This window comes from Schistocerca nitens, chromosome 4 (genome assembly GCF_023898315.1).
Source record: "Schistocerca nitens isolate TAMUIC-IGC-003100 chromosome 4, iqSchNite1.1, whole genome shotgun sequence".
In the NCBI taxonomy this organism is placed as follows: domain Eukaryota; kingdom Metazoa; phylum Arthropoda; class Insecta; order Orthoptera; family Acrididae; genus Schistocerca; species Schistocerca nitens.
The window spans coordinates 741,315,896-741,341,922 of record NC_064617.1 but is presented as its reverse complement, the minus strand read 5'-3'; positions in this window follow the sequence as shown (position 1 = coordinate 741,341,922).

Here is a 26,027-nt window from a genome sequence, read left to right as displayed (position 1 = left end):
GAGCCGGGAACATGAACCGCCGAATTACAACCGCTGCCAATGTGAACCTTTAGTGTCTGTGAGTGTGTTAAAAGTCACCTCAAGTTTTTGTCTTAATTCATGTATTCTGAATCATCCTCTATTGTATTCACTAGAACTCTACGTACCCTTATGATTATCACAATCATCTACGACAAGGGAAACCCGCGCTCGATTCACTGACTCGTCAATTATTTCAAGTTCAAGATGTTTATACCAGGGCTTGCTACTTTTATGGGGCGAATCAGGGCCTTAGGCTCTCCTCCCTTTCTCATTCACGCCGTTTACTGGAAAACTGGATTTTGTTAACCGATTTCACAATACCGCTTTTGGTTGGACATGTAAACAGAATCGATTTTGGAATTCCGCTTCTAGTTTTCCAATTCCGCAATCGATTTTTGCCCGCATGTAAACGCAACCGATTTTTAAGCGTAACTGGATTCTTAGATTTCGTTAAAAATGTTGTGTTCCGTTGTTTTGTGGTGGTATGATGGAAGAAGCGAGAATTTGCGCGTTGGACAGACCAGGAAGTTATACGTATGTTGTACTTAATAGAAGAAAGGCAAATATTGACACTGTTGGTTTGAAAAATATTCCGAAATAGTGATCTCTGAAGTAACTCGAAATAATATTGCGTTTCAGGTCAAACTGGAACTCTCCAAAGAGAGACTTCCAAGACGTGAAGAGGCAAAATAATACTAGCGGATGCGACCGCTCTGATTTCACATTTTACGACGAGATGACCAGTGTCCTGGACCGGAGGTCATCTGCTTTCATTGTTGAAAGTGGTGTAGATTCCACACCATGCATACGAGGTAAGTGTTTCGCTCGTATAACGTAGTAGTATTTTTGGTTAACTTCATATTTATGACGTTAAATTAAATGCTACATCGTAAATTTCTTTGTTGTACAGAATCTGTATAAACTGAACACGAGACAAAGTCGGAATCGCCAGTGCAGGAGGAGATTGGTTTTACGGTGTCTACAGAAGAGTCCTCAGATTTTACTGTAACAGCAACCAGCAGGTGATTACTAAACAGTAGTGATTGTCTTCATGGTTATATACCCACTACGATAGTTCTGGTGGCATAGTGTGATTACACTCTATTCATATTACATTTCTTTGCCTCCGGTGAAATTTACCTTAATTTTAGTTTATGTACGACATATGTACATAACATACATCAGAATACTCGTTAGTGACTTGCCTATTATCTGGTATGTGTTTTAAAACATTTGTCAGTAACTTGCCCATTTCCTGGTATGTGTTTTCTGAATGTACTTTTTAGATGTAGCTTTTATGATCAGTCTCTTACCACTACTTTCATTTGGCATTACGGTCATTTGCTTCGCTAATTCAAAATCAAATTATCATCTTCCACACTCATCTAGACCCTGGGCTACGTTGCAAACCAATGTGTCACCACATCCAAGATTTCAGGGGAGGATAGCGGGGTGGGGGTCCAGTTTCTCCCCCTGACCTCTAAGACATGCTTGATAACTCATTCACATTTTGGAACAAAGCCATTGTATCTGTTGAATTACAATGGAATGTATATTGATTATTGTTTATTCGGGACGAAGAAATCATACTGAAAAAGAGGGATATGCAGCTGCTATGGCCACTATTGCAGTGGATATGGATGCAAACCAGCTGTAGGTGCAAAAGTAAGACAAAAAATGGTAAGTCTGGCCTTATTCAACATGCCAATGTTAAACTGCTGTACAGCAAAAGTAGTGGATAATCTTTTTAGAGATTGTCATACCATTAAAATTTATTGTACAAGGTATCAGAATAACAGGAAACTGACTGAAGTTATGAAATCATGCAGTTCAAGGGAAGTACCAATTTGGAATAATAACGGATTTGTAAATAAAGTAGCCTGGACATGAGGATAGCTGTATTTCATTGGTATACCGGAAAACACTGTAATCACGTCAGCATTTGTTTATAAACAAAATACCATTATATATCATATATACAACAGTACAGTGCTTAGAACTGTGTTACAGGTTATCAGAAGAATTTGAAAGGGGCAGCCAGCGGGAGGAGAAGATGCCAGAAAATATACAGTCAAGGCATTCAGAAGACACAAGAAAGTTGCTGACCGCTTTCCTAAGTGGTGTTCAATCAATACGGCAGGAACACCCAGTCCCAGTTCACGTCTTACCCCCAGTCCTTTCGACAACCTGAGTTCTTTCCACCAAGAAATCCTTCTCCAGCTATGTCCCCTTCCCCATCAATGTCATCTCCCCCATCGGTGTCCCCTTCCCCGTCAATGTCCCTTTCGCTATCAACATCCAGTCTCCCCACCACATCTAGTCTCCCCTCCACATCCAGTCTCCCATTCACATCCCAGTTTCAAACCAAAAAAATTTAAAACTGTTGAGTATGAGGTCTACCTTTTATCCAAAATATTGTTTTCCTGTTACTCAGACAACTTTCATTACTTGTGTGCCATCATAAGTGCGTTTTCTTTTGTGTTATGCTTGATTTTAAAATTTTACATTATAGAGGATCATTTTTATGTTATCATGTAGTTGTAGCTTTGTCAAGTTTTGCTTTGGCATGTCCCTTTTTTTTGCATTCTCATGAATCTCACACAGATAAGATACATTATGCTGAATTTTGCTTTCACAAATACTTATAACTTTGAAAAAGAAAATGTGTGAGCATTGTTACTGTGTGTCAAAATTTAATGTACAATATGAAATATAATACTTACTGAAAATATTTTTTTCTTCATTTGATAACTGTCCCAAATTTGATCTTATTTTCAGATTGTTAGCACATATTTAGAGTACACACTGTAATTATTAAAGTCTTAATCTCGATCTCCTTAATGGATAACCGGTTGCACAATATGTTTTCAGGCAGTCTCTAATCCTTTCTACATCTTGGTCAGCTTCTGTGCTGTGGGAATATTTCATTTCCCCTTTCCAAGTTTACCCTGTTTTCATGGAAGTGATCTGTTTGTGTTTCAATGATGTTGTGAAGTACACAACATGCAGAAACAACTTGAGGCACAAATTGATAATAAACATCTATTCATTTGGCAAGGCACCTCCATCGAGCTTCAAGCCTACCAGATGCACTCTCCACAACAGTTCTAGTTCTGATAGAGTTTAAGTAAACACCAAAACTTTCTTGTTCAGGTGAAAGTGTCCCACTATATGGTTTCGGTCATGGTAGCACGAGATATGCTGCATCTCCAAACAGCAACTTTGGCACAACAGTCCCATTGATTGTGCATGGTGCTTAAGAAAAAGAAACGGTTCAAATGGCTCTGAGCACCACAGGACTTAACTGCTGTGGTCATCAGTTCCCTGGTGCTTCAGAAAATAAATTTACATTAGTAAACAATATTGCAGTATTGTTGATTTTGTGTTCTGAATACCATCAATAAGCAACAACTTAGAAGATAAGTGAAATTATCATGTTTCCATAACAAAATGAATTACTTGGCATATATTGACTTACTGGTGTAACACATTTCCACTGTTTATTGCTTTCATTTGGAATATGCGTACTGTTAGCTTTATAAAGTATGCATGGGAAAAAGACTAGCCTACGCTGAAATGTTTGTAATATTTCTGTAAGTTGTTTCTACTGGGTCACACAAACAGCAAGATTACAAAATCAATTTAACTTTGTTTCCTTGTATGATGATGACATTTAGACTAATGATATTTGGAATTGCAAGTGCATAACATGTAACACAAACTCTTTCTTTATACGAATTTACCGTAATAAGGAAATAATTATCTGCATTAAAACACACATTGTATTTTTTGAAACAAGCTCTCCTGATGTGTAGCTTGGGCAGGTGTCTTTTTAGCATTTGTTTAGCCTGCAAAATATGTAACTACACAGTTTCTTAATCAGTATGGGATTTTTTTCTTTCTGAAGAGAAATAATTCATAAAGAGGTAATATTTATGTACTTTTTTACGACGTGCTGCAGGCGATTCTTCTCAATTTACTGGCCTAATGTTGCACTGCTTTACGAGCGAGTAAGGGCATGAAACTGCATATTACAGCCACTGAGGAAGTCATACTTATTACATTAAATATTGTAAACCTACAAAACTATATCTTTCCTCTGGCATCACCCGCTGTCCATTTTGTAGAGGCTTGAATACTTCAGTACTGTTGCATCATGAACGTTTCCAGTGTGCCTGATATCTATGTTCCTGAAAGTGTGAAATGAAAAAAATATTTGTTTCTTTTAGCCATCCGTACTGTCACTGTAAGTTTATAAGAAAAACATTTCACATACCAATACTGTCAGTCAAGAATTGCCTGAATAACAATTGATGTCCACCCCATTCTGTTGACAAAATCTGCAGGAAAGACCACAGGAGTATGGATGTCATCAATGGCTCCTGTGACCTGCGGAAAACCTGTTATGCTTGAGAACTCATTGCTGATTCTCTCTGTTTCCTCAGTATCTGGAATTTTTATAAATTTCACCAGCAATACTGTATTCACAGCCTTCACGATTGAATACAGAAATTTGTTCACACAACTTTTATGCACAACAAACTGATTAGCAATTACTCTGTATTCAGCGCAACATGCAAATTTATAAAGGGTTATTTCCACTCTCTTCTCTAGCGCCAGCGGCTCCCGAATGAAATCAGTGGGTGGAGAAACACACTTGACAATTTCATACAAAGGTATACGAAAGTCTCTTTCCTCAAGCGAAAATTTTACGGCCATTCTGAGTCACCAATATTCTGGAATTCATTTACGTTCCACCAGTAATCTCTTCGCATTTTCTTCCACAAAGTGCGCGATCTCGGAGGCTGCAAAACATAAATTTCCGCTGGGATACTTTGTGTGGATATGATATGGAGGCTTTTTAAATAACCTCCTCCTCCTCTGAACGAGTTCACTCACAGTCCATTGATACTCACATTCTCTCTTTATCAGAAACGCCACAACGGCGTCGACTAAATCATTCGCAAGCGCTGAAGCTGCCATCGGCCTGACTACAAACAGGAAATGCAACAGCTGATTGCCAGAGACCACTCGTGTAAAACAAATGATGACCGGAAAACCGATTTACGACAGGGCCCGCAAAATTGATTCGCGCCGTAACATGTAAACGCGACACGGAAGAAAAGGTTTACCAAATCCGGTTTTCGTCTTCCAAAAGATGTATCGCATGTAAACGTAGTAACTGAGCACCCGAATGTAAGCAATTCAAAACCCATGTTACGCTGCGGAAGCAAAGAACGACACCAGCGTTCCTTGTGGCCCAGCAGTGAACTTTGAACACGAGAAAATATGCCGCGGAAATCCATATTTTTAATTCAAAAATGTGATTTACGTGACAATATTTTTATTATCTGTTGTGAAGCCACCATATAACTGTCTCATAAATTCATATTGAGAATCTTCCTGGTAGATTAAAACTACGTGCCTGGCTGGGACTCGAACTCGAGACCTTTGCCACCAATTATCAAATGTGTAATATTATTAACGCAATGTGTTACGGGATTCGTTATCCTCTTATAAAATACTAGAACACAAGGAAACCAATCAATAAATCGCCGTACTACATGTACTGAATACCATACAAAATATTTATAATGTCCTGTAGTATAACATACTTGTACGTGAATAACTGTCAAAAAATCGATTTTTTAATTTTTATCTTAAAAAATTCTCTGTATTTACCTGAACGAGAAAAAGTTTACTTCCAGGAAAATGGTCCACTGAGAGTACAAAAATTAGAGGAATTTAGAAGTGGCTTCACGCACCACGGTGTTTCCATGGTACACAGTCAGCTCTGTTAAAAATAAAGTTTTGCTCTCATTTGTTTCGTTTTTATGACTTTGTAGTTCCTTAGTTGGCTAACCTGCGAAAGCTTTACAGTTGCTTAACTTTTGTTTATACAGAGAGTTTAGTCGTTATTTGTTGTTTTGGCATGAAAATTTGTTTGCAGCAAAGTATTTGTGTATGAGAGATTCTTATAGCGTACGTGAGATTCTTATTCCATTTGGAAACAATGGGAAGAATTGAGAAGTTCGGTGTTAAACAACGTAAATTTTATGAAGATCGGTTCACAAAACGGATTAACTTTGCTAATACTGGTATACAACACTTGAATCAGCTTCAACTACTTCAAGTGCTTCGAAGCTAAAACTGAAATATTTGGATAATGGGCTTGACATTATTAATGTTTACGTATAATATAGAGACGCCAACTATTGATTCAGGTTGTGTTATTGGTGAAATCTGTGGTCTATCTGAACTAATAAATAAATCTTTGCAGTGTAATGAATGTTGCAATGGTGTTGTGAAGGTAGTTAAGGGGATACGTGCTGGACAAAGTTGTGCGTCAAGATGAAGAATTGTTGGTAATTTTTCTGATTTAAACAAATGCGGTTATACCTGAGGTGCAAATAAACAGAGAGTACATAACACAAGTATTAAACTTACTTAAGGGGATACGGAATCACCTATCCCCGCAATGTTAATATATGCCTACTATAGGGAACATTTTCTCACAAACTACTGGAGACAGAGAGGTAAAAATTTTACTGTATGTGCATTCATATGTTACAACAATACTGAAACAACAGTTTATTGTCAAAGTATTTTCTTACAGAGATATTGTACATTTATTTTTAAGTAAATTTTTTCCATCGCTTTTTACTAGACTATCACCCCTAAGTCTTTTGTAAATCAAGTAATTAAAAAATCGTTGTTTCAGTATGTAATAGGGACCTATGTCACTACGTCATAAAAATTTCAGACTTCTAGGTTGACCAGTACCTGAGATAATGTTCCTAGATGAAGTAAAAAGTAAACTTACGGGAAACGGAGAAAGAAGATTAAAACATTCCTGATCCGTAGCTAATACCCCCTTCACAGTCTTCATAATCATCTTCAAGTCTTCTTTTGGCACCCCTCTGCACCTGTCTTGCTTTTTTCACTAATGTCTTGATTATATTATCAGCATGCCTTAGTCTGTGCTGATCTAAAAAGAACATAGCACGTACCGTACGGGAACCAACACACATACCCAACTTTTGAAGGACCTGGCATTTAGTTATATTTCCAAGATTGAAGGTTGCCACAGCATCATACACACCAAAATGTAGTGTATTAATTCCGACAAACACTGTTTTTGGGAGACGATGCCATATCACACTATTCAAGCACTCGTTGGGGTTCTGCGTTTTTCCGTGAAGACATTTCATCAGAAGACTTCTGTCAGCCAGATCTCTGAAAATGGGCTTTATTTCTGCCATGATGGCTGATGGTAGACTGTGGTGGTGAATGAATTTCTCTCCTGTTGTTAGTCCCCTATTGTATTTACACCAGCTGTTTTCACCTTTGGGGCACAAACCATGTTGTGGATGCTCATCCGTGGATGCGGTGTGGAAATATAAAGCCCATATAGCTCTCCTCATTTCTTCAAGATTGCCTGTATTTTGCCTGATTGCAAGGCCATAGCAGTTCTGAATGTGGTCTATTATGGAATCAGTCAATCTTCCTCTGCCATCCAAGGTTTTCCCATCATCTAGTTTTTTCCCTTTCATAACTGATTTTAACCTTCTCAGCCTGGCACCCATTCTCTTCTGCACATGTCCTATACATTCAAGTTTGCTTATATTTACACTGTTCCCATATGGTTTGCTTTCCAAAACTTCTTTGAATGCTTTAGAGTCACCATCTCCCAGATATTTGACATAGCGAACATTATATCACTGTGAAGAGCGATGAAAAATTTTCTTCACCCCAGCAACCTCCATGCCACCACTACTACCATAATAATTAGCAATACAGTCATCACTGTGTTCATTTTTCAGCCTGCCTGTGCACCTACAGTATTTAGACATTATTGCAACATCAATAACCTTGCCAGTATCAACACTAGTTGCTGTTACAACACCATTGTTGGAGGTGTGGCCCCTTTTCTGCCACGTGCCATCAAACGCCACTGTGAGGTCACGACTGCCGTCATTTTCTTCCACTGCTTCTTCCACAGCAACCTGCATTGACTTCTGTGCTACATCTTCAACTGCAGATCCTAGTACATAATTGTAAGCTTCAAACTTTGAAGGTGCACTTGGAAGATTTAGAACACCACATAGCATATCACCAGCTGCTTTGCCCTTACCAAGTGCTCGCAATCCATAAACTAACCTAATATTTACACTATAAAGTTCAGTTTTCTTGTATCCATTATTTACAGTTACTGAAACCGAACTTGGAAACTTACAGCTGTATTTACAAACACTGCATATTAAATTAAACTGGGCAGCCAGGCCAACATGGGATTCTACTTTCAGAGAAACGTTTCCATGACATTTTTTGCAGCACAAACTGTTTTCAAGAGCTTCACACAATATATTCGTATCAATGAGTTCAAAAACTTCATTCCCTCTATCAAGTAAATTATATTTCTCTTCCAAATCTCTTAGTTTTTTATGAGAAGCACTGTTTTCATTTGGTGTAAGTTCGTTCGGCAAATCAGTAATAAGTGGATTCACATTTTCCAACAGTGATGATGATGAACTGCTTTTCTTTGCTAATGAATCATTATTTCTTTTCTTTTGCCAGTTCACACGCTTTTTAAATACTTTTGCTTTAGCTCCAGGCATTTTCACTGCGAAAAATGAAGCACTAAATACGAAATAACTCAACAACAACTACTTTCTTATATCACACTGTTTACAAAACAGTCCCGCCACAAAGTCAAAGAGTAACTTGAGGAAACCAGAGAGAAACATTTTCGGGCAACTAGTGTATAAATAGTCGCTGGAAACCGGGATATTTGAATTCATGTCACTTTAAAGGTACTGCCAAAAAGTTCATGGTCAGCCACGAGAGACGTGTATAACTAAAGCGCAATACCCGATCTCACAAATATATAAAAATAAAATAGTTATAATTGTAGTAGAGCTATGTATGATACGTCATTTTAAAGAGGAAACATGGCAGAATATAATACGCCAATAAAAAAAATTCGATTTTTTAACCCAAAATCCGATTCCGTATCCCCTTAAGCCATGAGGTGTATAGGTAAAGAATACTGAAGTGCAAATTTTTCTGTGCTTTTATCGATTTATCTCCCTCTACAAGGTTTGACAGGTACAATAAAATTATTCTACAGACTTTAGAAGAAGTGGCAAATGATAATACGAAAAACACTGTTCACTAAAGTGTAGACATTAATGACAGAAGTACATGTCCCCAGCCCTGGATCATCCTGGCAACGAAGAGGACATAGTCCCCTAAATGGTGTAGTGACAACTACCTTCTTGAACACCGATAAAGTCATTGATGTGGAATGTAGTACCAAGTACTGTCATGGCTGTATCAGTAGAGCTGAAAATCATAATTGTTCGATTATTTTTAGTGGTTATAGTGGAGGGATGGAATCTGAAGGTCTTGTGGAGGTATTTCACTGGTCACTAGAGAAATATGGTGAGATGTATACATCTTACCTAGGAGATGGAGACTCAAAGGCGTACCAAAAAGTTTGTGAATCCAAATCTTATGCTGACACAAAAATTGAAAAAATGGAATGTGCTGGACATGTACAGAAAAGGTTAGGTACAAGAGTGAGGAACTTGAAGAGGAATTTGCAGGGAAAGAAATTAGCTGCTGGTAAGTGCATTAGTGGACATGGTCGCCTTACAGACAGAGAAATAGACAAGTTGCTGTATTATTAAGGATGGATGGATGGATTTTACTTTCATTCCGATTGATCTGTAGTGAGGAGGTCCTCCAGGATGTAGAACATGTCAGAAAAACAACAATACATGACAAATATTTACAACTAAAACAAATAATTAATGTACCACTCCAAAGGTCCCAAGTGGAATTATAATCATTTTTAATGAACACTATATGAAAGAGTCATTTTACAAATACTAATGCACCGAATTTAAAATAAAAAAGTTTTTATTTATTTATAAGGTAATAAACGTGTAATACAACTACTACAATACTTATTTACAATGAACACGTTACTGCATTGAAGTTGTGCAGAAGTTATATTGTACTTATATATATACACACACAAATCAGTTGGTTTTACTGACAAATTCATCAATGGAGTAGAAGGAATTGGCCACCAATACATCCTTTAGGCTTCTCTTAAACTGAATTTCATTGGTTGTTAAGCTTTTTATGGCTGCTGGCAAGTTATTGAAAATGTGTGTTCCTGAATAATGCACACTTTTTTGTACAAGACTAAGTGACTTTAAATCCTTGTGAAGTTTATTCTTATTTCTAATATTGATCCCATGAATTGAGCTGTTGGTTTGAAAAAGTGATATATTTTTAATGACAAATTTCATTAAGGAATAAACATATTGGGAAGCAGTAGTTAGTATCCCTAGTTCCCTCAACAGGCTTCTGCAGGATATTCTTGAGTTCACACCACATATAACTCTTACTGCACATTTTTGTGCCAAGAAAACTTTAGATTGGCTTGATGAATTACCCAAAAAATAATCCCATATGACATTATGTAATGAAAATAAGCATCGTATGCCAGCTTTTTCATTTTTATATCCCCTATGTCTGACACAATTCGCATTGCAAATAGAGATTTGTTAAGACGCTTCAGCAGTTCTGTGGTGTGCTCCTTCCAGTTGAATTTAATTTCAAGCTGTAAACCCATGAATTTAACACTGTCCACTTCTTCTATCTGCTTTTCATCGAATGTTAGGCATATACTCGTGGGACACCCCTTACAAGTTCTGAACTGGATGTAGTGTGTTTTTTCAAAGTTTAGTGACAAGGAATTAGCTAGGAACCAGTGATTAATGTCCACAAATATTTGATTAGCTGATCTTTCTGCGACTACACTTGTTTTGCTATTCTTTGCAATGTTTGTATCATTGGCAAACAAAACGAACTTGGCATCTGGTAATGTTACTGATCAAAGGTCATTAATATACACAAGAAAAAGTAAGGGCCCCAAAATGGAACCTTGTGGGACCCCACATGTAATTAGTTCCAAGTTGGATGATGCCTGATAGCTTGATACATGTCTCTTTCCTAATAACACCCTTTGTTTCCTGCCAGAGATATAGGATTTGAACCATTTCGCAGCATTTCCTGTTACACTATAATATTCTAATTTATTTAAAAGGATATTGTGATTTACACAGTCAAATACCTTTGACAGATCACAAAATATACCAGTTGCCAGCAATTTTTTTTCTAATGAATTAAGCACATTTTCATTGTAAGTGTAGATAGCCTTCTCAATATCAGAACCCTTTAGAAATCCAAACTGTGACTTTGACAGTAAGTTATTTGAGATAAGATGGTTATAAAGCCGATTGTACATTACTTTTTCTAAAATTTTGGAGAATCCTGGCAACAGTAAAATTGGACGGACATTTGATGCTATTTCTTTATCTCCCTTCTTCAACAGTGGCTTAACTTCAGCATTTTTCAACCATTCAGGAAATATTCCACTGATAAATTACTGGTTATACAGATAGCTTAATATCTTACTTAGCTCAGAATCACATTATTTAATTAACTTTGTTGATATTTCATCATACCCACTAGATGTTATGATTTTAAAGATTTTATGATGGACATAATTTCTGCTGGGGTTGTGAGGGTCAAAGTCATATTATGGAAGTTACTTGAAATGTCTGGTCTCAGGTATTCCAAAGCAGCGTCTACCGAACCTGACAACCCCATCTTTTCAGTAACCGTTATAAAATGTTTGTTAAAAAGTTCTGCAACACAATACACATCTGTCATCAATGTATCATTTACTCTTAATGCTACTTGTTCCTCTTCATGACTGGTTCTACCGGTCTCCTCCTTCACTATATCCCATATTGTCTGTATTTTGTTATCTGATATGACTAACTTTTCCTTGTAATATATTTGCTTTGATGTCCGTATTACAGTCTGTAATATTTTGCAGTATTTCTTGTAATGTGCTATAGCATCAACATTGGAACTGTTTCAGATTGACAGATACAGTTTTCTTTTTGTTTTACAAGGTACCCCTATTCCTTGAGTAACCCATGGCTTCTTTGTAGACTTAGCTCTAACCTTGGTAAGTTTTGGAGGAAAACAGTGTTCGAATAATGTAAGCACTTTATTAGCAAAAGTGTTATATTTTTCATTCATGCCGTAAGCACTGTAAAGATAAGTCCAGTGAATGTCTCTGAGGCGTCTCCTAAAATAATCAATTTTTGACTTACTGATTACCCTCTTGAGCTCAGATTTAACAGATTTTATATCCTGTTCAATATTAGCATTTAACAGAAGGAACTGCATGTCATGGTCTGAGAGGCCATTGACTATTGGTTTTGTAATATAATTTTGTTCGTTGGACTTATCTTAAAGATATTATCAATGGCTGTTTGTGAGCAATTGGCTACCCTAGTGGGGAACTTTACAGTGGGAATTAAGTTGAATGATAGTGTTACTAACTCAAATAAGTTCTTATTGGGAGAATCTTTAAGGAAATCTATATTGAAATCACCAGCAACCACTATTTCTTTGTTTTCGATTGTTAAATGGGCCAGTACAGCTTCAAGGTGGTTTATGAACAGATTAAAGTTACCTGCAGGTGCTCGATATACACTTAATATTATGAAGGATTTTTTGTGAAATTCTACTTCTGTTGCACATGCTTCCATATGCTGTTCTAGGCAAAATTTATGAATGTCTACGTTCTTAAATTTATGACAGTTCCTGATGAATGTGGCAACTCCTCCCTTCTCCATTTCTGATCTATAAAAATGAGATGCTAACTTAAACCCTGTAACACTTAAAAGTTCTATACCAGTGGTCACATGATGTTGAGAGAGGCAGATTATGTCAGCTGGATTTGAAGACTCTAGTTCATCTATGCAGATAGTTAATTCATTAATTTTTTTTCTCGAATATTTTGATCCAATAAAGATAGCTGACATTTCACATTGACTCAGTTAAAATTGGGTAGAGTTAAAATATCTGCTGACTGTTGAAAATTCTTAACCAATAGCTGTTTATGCTGATGTTGTTGTTGTTGTGGTCTTCAGTCCTGAGACTGGTTTGATGCAGCTCTCCATGCTGATGTAATAAGCTAGAATCAGGTTTTTTGGTTTCTTTCTCAAACTGAAGGTTTGTCTCAGTTCTAACCTCTCTTAAAATTTGGTTGCTTTCTGTCCTCCCTACCCTAAAAAAGGGCTTTTCTGAACCCTATAACCACTGGTATTTCACCACTCATGACAGTGCCTCCCCCCTTTAACTTTCCTGCTATTTTCCCAGCCAATTTACCCTTCCCCTTCCTGTTGAGGTGAAGGCCATGCCTAGTATAATCTCATCTATTGAGAGAATCAACAGGAACCACACCAATGTGTGACCCTGCACCCGACATAAGCAGCAGGACCTTGAGGGAATGAAAGTCAGTATGGGCTACCTTCTTTCATAAATCCACGACAGATGACTGCCCATGTCATGCACTCTGCCCACTTAGCCACTGATGGAAGGAGACTCTTCTAAGCAGAAAAATCAGAGTTGGAAACCACCAAAGAAACAAGGATAAGAAGAAGAAGTGTGAAAAAGAGAAGGGAGGAAGCATAAAACAGGAAACAACATGAGTATGGACCTGGGATGGATTAGTGCTATGCAAGTTTAACAGAGAAAGCTAATTTTAAATTTAATTTGAATTTCCTTGAAGTTTAATTATTTCATGTTCTGGTACATTTTGGCTAAAAAGTATCAAGGATAGAAAGCCGTAATTTTGTATACTGCCCTAAAACATGATTAACTAACAAGTAGACTACTCTTGTGACTTTGAAAATTGTGGTATCGATAGCTACGATGCCACGACGTATGTGCAAGTTCTTAAGTTAGCACTACGACAGACACCGACGACAGCGCCCTCTAGCAAAAGTGAAAAGTTATGTATGCCTCTGTATATATTCATGCACCAGTAAACCAAATTTACTTACATGCAGTACCGACGTGTTTTACCTCACCTGCTCCTACACGCTTCCTTCATTCGGCCAACCTTTCAGTTTTCAGGAGCAGACCCACGCGCAAAATAAAATTAAATGCTATTTTGAAGAAAAACCCTGAAATCATTTCCAAAATTTTTGATAACAATACTCAACATTTTTGTACCACAATTTATGACAGCACCACCCTTTCAATAGTCTCCTTTAAAGATAATGGTGCAAAGAATTTATAGGAAAAAATAAACCTTCTATTTTCAGAATGATATTTTCACTCTGCAGCCGATTGTGCTCTGATATGAAACTTCCTGGCAGGTTAAAACTGTACGCCAGCCCAAAGACTCGAACTCGGAACCTGTGCTTTTCTCGGGAAAGTGCTCTACCATGTGAGCCACCCAAGCACAACTCTGGCCCCGTCCTCGCAACTTTATATCTGCCAGTATCTCGTGTCCTACCTTCCTATCTTCACAGAAGTTCTTTTGCGAACCTTGCAGAACTATCACTTCCCTGCGAAAGGCAAAGGTCCAGAGTTCGAGACTTGGTCCGGCACACAATTTTAATCTGCCAGGAAGTTTCAAACCTTATACTTTGTCTCTGTTTTGAATAGTGTGTACCTATGATATACATAAATAATTAGCAAGGTTTATTTCACTTGCAACAAAAAAATACAATTTGAAAAATTGCGAGAGCTAAAGCTGTTATTCATATATTGAAATGTTCCCAAAAGATGTCTTAAAATATGGTAAACATTATATGGGCTTACAAATCTTATTCTTTGAGTTACATTATTTAGAAAACTGACGGTTTTTTCAAGGTTTCCCTTGGTATTCATGGACCAATCCCCTTAAAGCTTCCATGCCATTAGGTAGCGTCAAAAGTGAAACTCCAGCAGCAAACATGTATTGTCAGAACCTAAAATTCATCTTAGAACATTTCATGTTAACGTGTTATACTATCAAGACGCAGTTATAAAGTAAACACAACCGCTTTCACATACCAAAGACAGTACTCTCCTGGTACACATACGTCACTGCGCCAATGATGCTACTGCCTATCACAAAATTTATGAACAGTTGATTTTGTCAAGTCTTAGTAAATTAAAAGTCAGTACTACATGTATGTTGCAACTTGTCATCGATATAGAATGGCCAATGGAAAGTGTAAAACCTTATGTCGCTAACTAGAATGAGTTGGTGGCTGCTTCCCTAGTGGGACATCGGTAAGTGGGAACCAGAAATGCCACTGGACACTTCTGTCTTCTTATTTATGATAGTGTCGCATTCCTTTCTTAAAGCGAAAAGATCTCCACTTTCTTGAAAAATTTAACAACAACCACATCAAAGTCAGCATGAGGATATTACACTTTGAGGATAAAGGCTGGTTGTTGTCAAATGTAGAGGAAGTTAAGATTTCTTGAACCTAAAGAAAGGAATGTGACGAAATCTCAAATGAGAAGACAGAATGGTCCAAGGAGCATTTCTGCGTCCACTTCAGCCATGTCCTTCTTGGGAAGCCATCCGATTCGAATTAGAGGCATTAGGTTCTACTTTTTCTATTGAGCATTCTATATCGACTCACACGCTGCAACAATCGTGTGTATCTGCGTTTAATTTACTAGGCTTTGACATATTACAGTGTTCATAGATTTTACGATAGAGGCAACATCGTTGGGGGTGTGTGACATATTCGATATAGGGAAGTACTAACATTGGTATGAGACAGAGTAGAAATATCTCTGGAGTGAGCGTTGCATACTGCGCATGTTCTCATCATTAAACTGTAATTGTCACGTGGTCTCTGGACGACGCTGTCTATTTTTAGCCAATTTACATCGCCCATCACCTCACGTTACAACATTCCATTTCAAATGGCGGCGTTCACATAGGCCGCCAATGGACCATCACATCGCGTCATGTCACATCAAGGTTATTAGGAAGAAAGTTTTGAGGATATTGTCGTCTGCTCACTTTCGTCGCGCTCACTCGTGTTATATTACTGGATTTTTTACTTTGTCTCTTCTTAATCATTATTTTTTATTATGCTTTGTTTTCGTGGCAGCTTAAAGACACACTATTTTTCAATTGAGCTTTCTTACACATGTGAGTTCACAGAACTGAGAGCAATATTTAGTTAGGTTTTATAATAACAGAACAGAGCTGATGTCCACAGTGTATATAAATATAAATAAAAACATACGCTGACGAAGAAATTTCCATTTCATAACAATGTATGTGAAAATTTCAGCTTTAATGAAGGAGAAAAAAAAACAGTTGTTTACTGTGTTAGTAGTTATGTAAGAAACAAGAACATAATAGATAAGGTAAATAGCCTCAATTTATTCCCTTATAGCAACTGTTTGATGAGTTTGTATGTGTATGTTTCCCGTAGCAAATGAATGTCGATGTTCTGAAATGTTTCACTTCTCAACACTTTTACCAAACAAAACTGATAAACAACATACGTTATCAAGTTCACTTTGGCCATTAATAATCTTTGTCGTTGTTAGTTCCTCACTTCTGATACTATGCTCTGGCTTTCTATACCATGGATGGTGACTCATAGTCTCATTTCACCGTTCGGTGCTGGGCTAAGCGAATTGTTGACGTCACCTGACGTGAAGTGACGCGACGTGACGGACCGCGTGAATACACGCTGACGTGACGATGCTTTGACGTGACGCCGTTCATTGTGCTCTGCGAAGCTATGAGCCCAGTTTATTCCAGGTATCAAATCCAAATTATTATGGTGTCTACTAAGTCCTTACACCAAATACACAGCGTCAACTACGGGTATCTCTCTGTACTAGCAATGTAATTAGGTTCAAATGTTACAGGACAAACTACGAACAAACCTACGCTTTCCCAAGACCACGTGACCATGCTGGTATTTTATGTTGACAACGCAGCATGATGCGTTTTTGCAGGAAAGTATTGTCTTTGATATGTGAAAGCGACTGTCTTTACTTTATAACTAAGCCTTGATAGTGTAACACGCCAATATGAGATGCTCTAAGAAGAATTTTAGATCAGACAGTATGTTTGCTGGTGCGTTTTTGCTTTCAACGCCGCCTAATGGGATAGAAGCTTTTAGGTATATTGTACTACAGGAAATAAACAATTTTGTATGGTTGTTAGTACATGCAGTATTGCGATTTATTCACTGGTTTAATGTTTTACAGCATTCAATAATGGAACGACGTAGTCCGAAAACGTATGGTACTAAAAATATCGCACACTTGACTGCTGGTGGTGTTTCATTCTCAGTACCAAGACAACATCTCTTTTATATTAGAACAAATAAGCCCTCGGTCACAAATATTAAGTCAAAATTGACCAGGTTTTGACGCTACTATGAGCGTCGTTTCCAGAATTAGACTAACTGTTCTAAAACATATTAAATATATAATACATTAATAAAATTAAAGTTTGTACTGACTGGAAAAAGATGCAGTACTTACAAGTCACATATTAAAAAAGATCTAAGCCGGAAAGGCGACGTCATGAATAGTTGTTAAGTAAGATGGCGAGCCGCTAAGGGCTGCTCGTACTTTAGTGAACAAGGGTTGCAACAAGACTCTTGTTCACTAAAGTACCAGCAGCCCTTAGTGGCTCGCCATCTTTTTTGGTTTAATATGTGACTTGTAAGTACTGCATCTTTTTCCAGTCTGTACAAACGTTAATTTTATTAATGTATTATATACTTAATATGTTTTAGAACAGTTAGTCTCATTCTAAAGACGACGCTCATAGTAGCGTCAAAACCTGGTCAATTTTGACTTAATATTTGTGACCGAGGGCTTATTTGTTCTAATATAATTCTGACACGGTCACTGAACCTTAGCAGCTATGTTCAAAGTTTTAACATCTCTTTTATAATTTATCGCTGGCCCTCGCTGTCTATTATAGTGTGCGCCATGTGAGAAAGTGGAGAATTTTCAGCCGTTCTGCACATCACCCTCCACTAAATTCCTAGCAACCAATAACATTCATTGTCTGTCCTAGCGGCTAAGCGCGACTTACGGCGACATGGAGAGAATCTTTCTGTACTACGAGACTTTGCAGTTTTATTCTAACAAAAACCAAATTTTCATTCAGATGCTGTGAATGTTTATCTGTAAATGTGTTAATGCGATTTCCAAATAAATGTGTCAGGCGACGGCATTTAACGGGAAGTGTTTCACAAGTAGGTGAGGAGGTTTATTTACCACGTATACAAATTTTTCAAGCTTGAATTTGAAAGCGTGACTCCTATTGCTGACATTCTGAAGACACAAGAACGCACTGTAGAAGCAAGCGTCGGTAAAAGCCTGTACAGAAAACAACAAATGAAAGTGTCAGAGCTGCAGAAGCGTCAGGAGATATTGTTTTTGTCTCGCAAGAAACCTTAATACAAATGGATGTCTTTAATAACGATGTTTTGAGGCGCTCTATGTTTGAAACTTGTATACAGTAGATGGTGAATACGCGATACCACAAAAACGTGTTACAATTAGGCATAAGAAAAGTGGTTTCAAATATGCTGAAAGTTATGATGGAAGAATGTCTTTACTGGGAAAAAGCGGCATAGCTGCAGCACGAGCCATATTCCAGAGAAAGGTGCTGAAAATAAGAGAATAAGATAGTTCAAAAGTGTATTACGTTAAGAAAAGATGGTTGAATGAGAATCCTTCCTGGGAAACCTAATGGAAAATGAATGATGGTACTGGCTGTTTTAAAGTTCCCATTGGAAAAAATTCTCTGATAATTACCATGCTTTATTTTTTACTTTTCTCTTCTGGTTTTTTTACCGAGAGAAAACTTATATTTAGGTGCAAGAAAAACATCAGCGCCTACGATTCGGAAATGAACACTGTCAGTTTTAGAAAGTGGTTCCTGAACGGTTATTGCCATGCCTCGGTCCGAAGTCTGTCGTTGTTATGGACAATGCCAGTTATCATTCGGCTGTTACAGAAACAACAGCAATTCAGGCACCAGGAAAGCGAATATTATGTTCTGGCTTAAAAATAAAAATGTTCCGCACAGTATAAACCAAACTCGTACCGAACTCCTGCAGCTCGTTAATATAATTGTGGAAGTAGCACGATAAAACATTCGAACTTGGCTTCCTTGCATGTGGCCACACAATTTTGCATTTAGCCCCATACAACCATTAGTATACATCCGACTGAATTAATTTCGGGACAGGTTAAGGTTTGTACGACAGAACTAAACATTCAAGATACCAGGCACTTGAGCATGAACAAGTAGATATGATCTCCCCTTCAGCGTGGGCATACTGCGTGCAGCCCAGCTTCATGATCAGAACACTGGTAGGGAGGTGACGATAGTTATAAGCTTTGAACCTATCACCATAAGTTTACAATCATACACAGCAGTTCGGGCACACTCAGACATCAGCGACGGTGGTATACGATGCAGATTTTGGAGGAAATTAACTTAACAATAAATCTCGATTTTAAGGTATCATGGTTTAAACGTATGTTTGTCAACATCAATTGCAAAAATATTATTTGAGAAATTACTAGCCTTTACTGATTTGGTTTTTGTATCGTTAGACGCTTGCAGATATTCACATGTTATACGTGACAAAGCTATAACTTTCAGTATATTGCCGAGGAGAAGCAGCCAGCTAGTTAGTTCCGAAATTTGAGCTTTTCCCATGGTACACTATGCCCTAATAGCTAACGAGAATGCTACCGGATGAATTTATAAGAAAGAATTCCGAAATGACATTTTAAGCGCACAAACTGGAAAACGTCTTAAATTGACAGGTAGGGTTACTGGTGGAGGTATTGTCGAACGAGTTAGTTTACACTATAACTCTCGTTGAAAATGAAAAATATGACAACACGTTAGTGTAGCATTAGTCTTTGATTGCAGTAATTCTTTTTAACTAACAGAGATTTACACTTAACTACTGTGAAACACACAAACGCACACATTGCAAAACTACACACACACACACACACACACACACACACAGTATACAGGGTATTAAAAAAGGTATCGCCAAACTTTCAGGAAACGTTCCTCACACACAAATAAAGAAAAGATGTTATGTGGACATGCGTCCGGAAACGCTTAATTTCCACATTAGAGCTCATTTTAGTTTCGTCAGTATGTACTGTACTTCCTCGATTCACCGCCAGTTGGCTCAATTGAAGGAAGGTAATGTTGACTTCGGTGCTTGTGTTGACATGCGACTCATTGCTCTACAGTACTAGCATCAAGCACATCAGTATGTAGCATCAACAGGTTAGTGTTCATCACGAACGTGGTTTTGCAGTCAGTGCAATGTTTACAAATGCGGAGTTGGCAGATGCCCATTTGATGTATGGAGTAGCACGGGGCAATAGCCGTGGCGCGGTACGTTTGTATCGAGACAGATTTCCAGAACGAAGGTGTCCCGACAGGAAGACGTTCGAAGCAATTGATCGCCGTCTTAGGGAGCACGGAACATTCCAGCCTATGACTCGCGACTGGGGAAGACCTAGAACGACGAGGACACCTGCAATGGACGAGGCAATTCTTCGTGCAGTTGACGATAACCCTAATGTCAGCGTCAGAGAAGTTGCTGCTGTACAAGGTAACGTTGACCACGTCACTGTATGGAGAGTGCTACGGGAGAACCAGTTGTTTCCGTACCATGTACAGCGTGTGCAGGCACTATCAGCAGCTGATTGGCCTCCACGAGTACACTTCTGCGAATGGTTCATCCAACAATGTGTCAATCCTCATTTCAGTGCAAATGTTCTCTTTACGGATGAGGCTTCATTCCAACATGATCAAATTGTAAATTTTCACAATCAACATGTGTGGGCTGACGAGAATCCGTACGCAATTGTGCAATCACGTCATCAACACATATTTTCTGTGAACGTTTGGGCAGGCACTGTTGGTGATGTCTTGATTGGGTCCCATGTTCTTCCACCTACGCTCAATGGAGCACGTTATCATGATTTCATACGGGATACTTAACCTGTGCTGCTAGAACATGTGCCTTTACAAGTACGACACAACGTGTGGTTCATGCACGATGGAGCTCATGCACATTTCAGTCGAAGTGTTCGTACGCTTCTCAACAACAGATTCGGTGACCGATGGATTGGTAGAGGCGGACCAATTCCATGGCCTCCACGCTCTCCTGACCTCAACCCTCTTGAGTTTCATTTATAGGGGCATTTGAAAGCTCTTGTCGACGCAACCCCGGTACCAAATGTAGAGACTCTTCGTGCTCGAATTGTGGACGGCTGTGATACAATACGCCATTATCCAGGGCTGCATCAGCGCTCAGGGATTCCATGCGACGGAGGGTGGATGCATGTATCCTCGCTAACGGAGGACATTTTGAACATTTCCTGTAACAAAGTGTTTGAAGTCACGCTGGTACGTTCTGTTGCTGTGTGTTTCCATTCCATGATTAATGTGATTTGAAGAGAAGTAATAAAATGAGCTCAACCATGGAAAGTAAGCGTTTCCGGACACGTGTCTACATAACATATTTTCTTTCGTTGTGTGTCAGGAATGTTTCCTGAAAGTTTGGCCGTACCTTTTTGTAACACCCTGTATAGCAGTTCTCAAACAAATATAATGATTTCGGTTTGTGTTTGAAGTTAATTTTTATTGTATATTAAATTTTTAGTTATAATACAGACCATTTCACACTAAAATGACAAATATTGTAACCAGTTTCGATGAGTTTGTAGTTAGACAATCGTATTTCTGAGACAAATCGTACGTGATGGCTTCACAAAGCTGCGTCAGCCGCTGTCGCTTTCCGACGTGTCACGGAAGCTGTAGAGGAGCGGACACAGCGTCGTCAGCACGTCTCTCATACAGATGATTGATGTAAATCAGCTTTAGAAATTGTTATTCTTGTTTAACGTCTAACACAGAGCTTTAGTTGCTGTTGTTGTCTTCAGTCCGAAGACTGGTTTGATGCAGCTATCCGGCCAACTCTATTCTGTGCAAGCCTCTTCGTCCCCGTATAACCACTGCAACCTACATTTTTCTAAATCTACTTACTGTATTCATTTCTTGGTATCCCTCTACGATTGTTACCCTCCATACCTCTCTCCAGCAGTAAACTGGTGACCCCTTGATGTCTCGGTATGTGTCCTATGAACCGATCCCTATCTAAGATTTCATCATCTAATCTTCAGCAGTCTTTTATGGTACTATTCGAAAGCTTCTATTCTCTTTTATTTAAACTGTTTATCGTTCCACACATGCCTGCACGCCAGACAAGTACCTTCAGAAAAGACTTCCTAACATTTAAATCTACATTTGATCTTAACACATTTCTCTTTTCAGAAATGATTTTCTTGTCATTGCCAGTCTACATTTCATATCCTCTCTACTGCAGCCATCACCATAAGTGTCTCGTTTCGTAATCTGATTCCCTTATCATCGACTACATTCCATTATCTTTGTTTTGCTTTTGTTGATGTTCATCATCTCCTTTCAAGACAATGTACATTCCGTTCAACAGCTCTTCCAAATCCTTTGCTGTCTCTGACAGCCGGCCGGTGTGGCCGTGCGGTTCTAGGCGCTTCAGTCTGGAACCGCGTGACTGCTCCGGTCGCAGGTTCGAATCCTGCCTCGGGCATGGATGTGTGTGATGTCCTTAGGTTAGTTAGGTTTAAGCAGTTCTAAGTTCTAGGGGACTGATGACCACAGATGCTAAGTCCCATAGTGCTCAGAGCCATTTGAACCATTTATTTGTCTCTGACAGGATTAGTGTCATCCGAAAAACTCAAAGTTTTTATTTGTTCTCCCTGAACTTTAGTTCCTACTCCAGATATTTCTTTAGTTTCCTTTACTGTTTGTTCAGTGTACATATTGAATAACATCGGAGATAGGCTGCAATCCTCTCTCACTCCCTTTTCAACCACAGCCTCCTTTTCATGCCCCTCGACTATTTAACTGACGTCTTGTTCCTGTACCTGTTGTAAACAGCCTTTCGCTCCCTGTATTTTACCTCTGCTACCTTCAGCGTTTCAAAGAGGGTATTCCAGTCAGCACTGTCAAGAGCTTTCTCTGAATCTACAAATGCTATAAATGCAGGCTTGCCTTTCCTTAACCTATCTTCTAAGGTATGTGGTAGGGTCAGTATTGCCTCTCGTGCTCCGACATTTCTCTGGAATCCAGACTGATCTTCCTCGATCTTCTACCAAGTTTTCCATTCTTCTCCAAAGAATTGGAGCTATTATTTTGCAACCATGACTTATTAAACTGATAGTTCTGTATTTTTCACACCTGTCAGCAACTGCTTTCCTTAGATTTGGAATACCGACATTGTTCTTGAAGTCTGAGGGTATTTCACCTGTGACATGCATCTTGCACCCCAGATGGAAGAGTAGTGACATGGTTGGCTCTCCCAAGGATATCATTAGTTCTGACGGAATATCGCCCACTCCCGGGGCCTTGATTCGACTTAGATCTTTCAGAACTTTGTCAAACTCTTCTCGCAGTATCGTATCTCCTGTATCTTCATCTACGTCCACTTCCCTTCGTATAATATTTCTTTCAAGCTAATATCCATAGTATAGACTCTCCATATACTCCTTTCACCTTTCCTTTCTTTTCTCGGGACTGGTTTACCATCTGAGCTCTTGATATTCATACAGCTGCTTCTATTTTCCCCAAAGGTCTTTTTAATTTTCCTGTAGGAATTATCTGTCTTTCCCCTAGTGAAATATACTTCTAAATCCTTACACCTGCCCTCTAGTCAGTCCTGTTTAGCAATTTTGGACTCATAGTCTCATTTTTTAAACATTTGTATTGTCTTTCGCCTGCTTCATTTGCTGCGTTTTTAAATTTTGTCCTTTCATTCATTAAATTCAGTATCTCTTGTGCTGTCCAAGAATTTCTAATATGTCTTGTGTTTTTACCTGTTTGATCCTCTGCTGTCTTCAGTATTTCATCTCTTAAAGCTACACATTCGTCTTCTACTCTACTCCTTTATCGTGTTCTATCAACCATTGCCTAATGCTCCCTCTGAAACTCTCAACAACCTCTGGTTCTTTCAACTTATCCAGATCCACATCTCCTTAATTTCCTACCTTTCTCCAATTTCTTAAGTATTAATCAACAGTTAATAACCAATAATTTGTGGTCGGAATCCACATCTGCCCCTGGAAATGTCTTACAACTTAAAACCTGGTGCCGCCCGGAGTGGCCGCGCGGCTCTAGGTGCTACAGTCTGGAGCCGAGCGACCGCTACGGTCGCAGGCTCGAATCCTGCCTCGGGCATGGATGTGTGTGATGTCCTTAGGTTAGTGAGGTTTAATTAGTTCTAAGTTCTAGGCGACTGATGACCTCAGACGTTAAGTCGCATAGTGTTCAGAGCCATTTAAAACCTGGTTCCCAAATCTGTGTCTGACCATTACATAATCAATCTTAAACCTTCCACGTGTACAAACTTCCGAATTTTCGGAAGATTTTCCGATTTTTTTAGTTATTCCAAGAGATCTGAAATGATATGTAAATCTTCCGAAATTTTTCGATCTTTCTGAAACTTTGAGTGAATCTTCCGAAATTTTTCGATCTTCCTTCGTCGATAGTATGGGTTGGTGCGTAACATACACCTATCAATTCCATTACAACGAAACATTGCGTTAAGAGTTACTACTGCTGTACCACTATAGTATTGTTTGGACGCAAGGCGCAGCAAAGTCATTAAAAGCAAACGCATCCCAGCTGATGAATTCTAGTTGCGCCGTTTCAACAACGGAGCATCGAGCAACAGAGCGCGAGCAAGGGACCGGGCAGTTCATGACAGCCGGCCGGGGTGGCCGAGCGGTTCTAGGCGCTACAATCTGGAACCGCGCGGCCGCTCCGGTCGCAGGTTCAAATCCTGCTTCGGGAATGGATGTGTGTGACGTCCTTAGGTTAATTAGGTTTAAGCAGTTCTAAGTTCTAGGGGACTGATGATCACAGCAGTTAAGTCCCATAGTGCTCAGAGCTATTTTTTAGTTCATGACTGTTGTCCCGTGACACTATAAGCTTGTGCATAGTAGTGGAGTGCTGTGCTTGATTAGATATGAGTTCGAAGTCAGATTCTGAATCTGTGGTGACCGCGCCCAAAAACGTAATACATGCTACAAAATACAATCCCTAATGGGAAAACGGAACAGTGTTTAGTGGTTGGCTCAGAAGAAGCAAGGAAGGTCCTATAATGCCTACTGCTGTGCATGTGATTGTGATCTAAAAATTACATCTAAGAAAAGTGATATAGTCAAGCACATGAGTGGCAAGAAGCATGTAATTAATTGTGGCAACCTAAACTTACCGATATGTCATCAGTTAGTGGCAACCCAAGATTGCATGATATAGATAAGACCAATGAAGTTCGCTTTGCTAGTTTCATTGCAGAGCATAATTTACCACTTCGAGTTCTGAACATTTACCGAAATTCTTCCAAGCAGTGTGACCTGATTCACAAGTTGCAAAACATATTCATTGTAGCAAGACCAAAGTATCTAGAATCATAAATAATGTTACAGGGAAGGCAAGTTTCGTGAAACTGACACTTCTAAGACAAATAAGTTTAATCTCAATATTGATGAACCAACAGATTAGAGTTGCACAAAATATTTGTGTTTGGCAGTAAATGTTCAAAGTGAAAGAAACGAAAGAACTTGGCCGTTCTAGTACTGATTCCACTTCCTGATACTACTAGTAGTACGTTATATTAGGAGATTGTCCAGTTCTTCTGTGACAATAATATTCCTTACAAAGAAAATATGACTGATTTAGCAGCGGATGGAGCGAATGCTATGTTACGGATCTGTCATTCCTTATTCACTTTGTTTAAGTAAGATACTCCAGACCTGTTCGTGATGAAATGCATTTGCCATTCATTTGTGCTATGAGCTTCCTACTCTTTCTTCATCTTTCCTAGAATCATAGAAGACCTAGCGAGGGATGTGTATAATTATTTCCAGTGTAGCCATAAACTCATTGGTAAACTGAAAGAGCTCCAGAGCTTTGTAAAAGTGAAACTGCACGAATTACTTCATCCCAACGAGACACGCTGGCTCTCTTTACATATGATTGT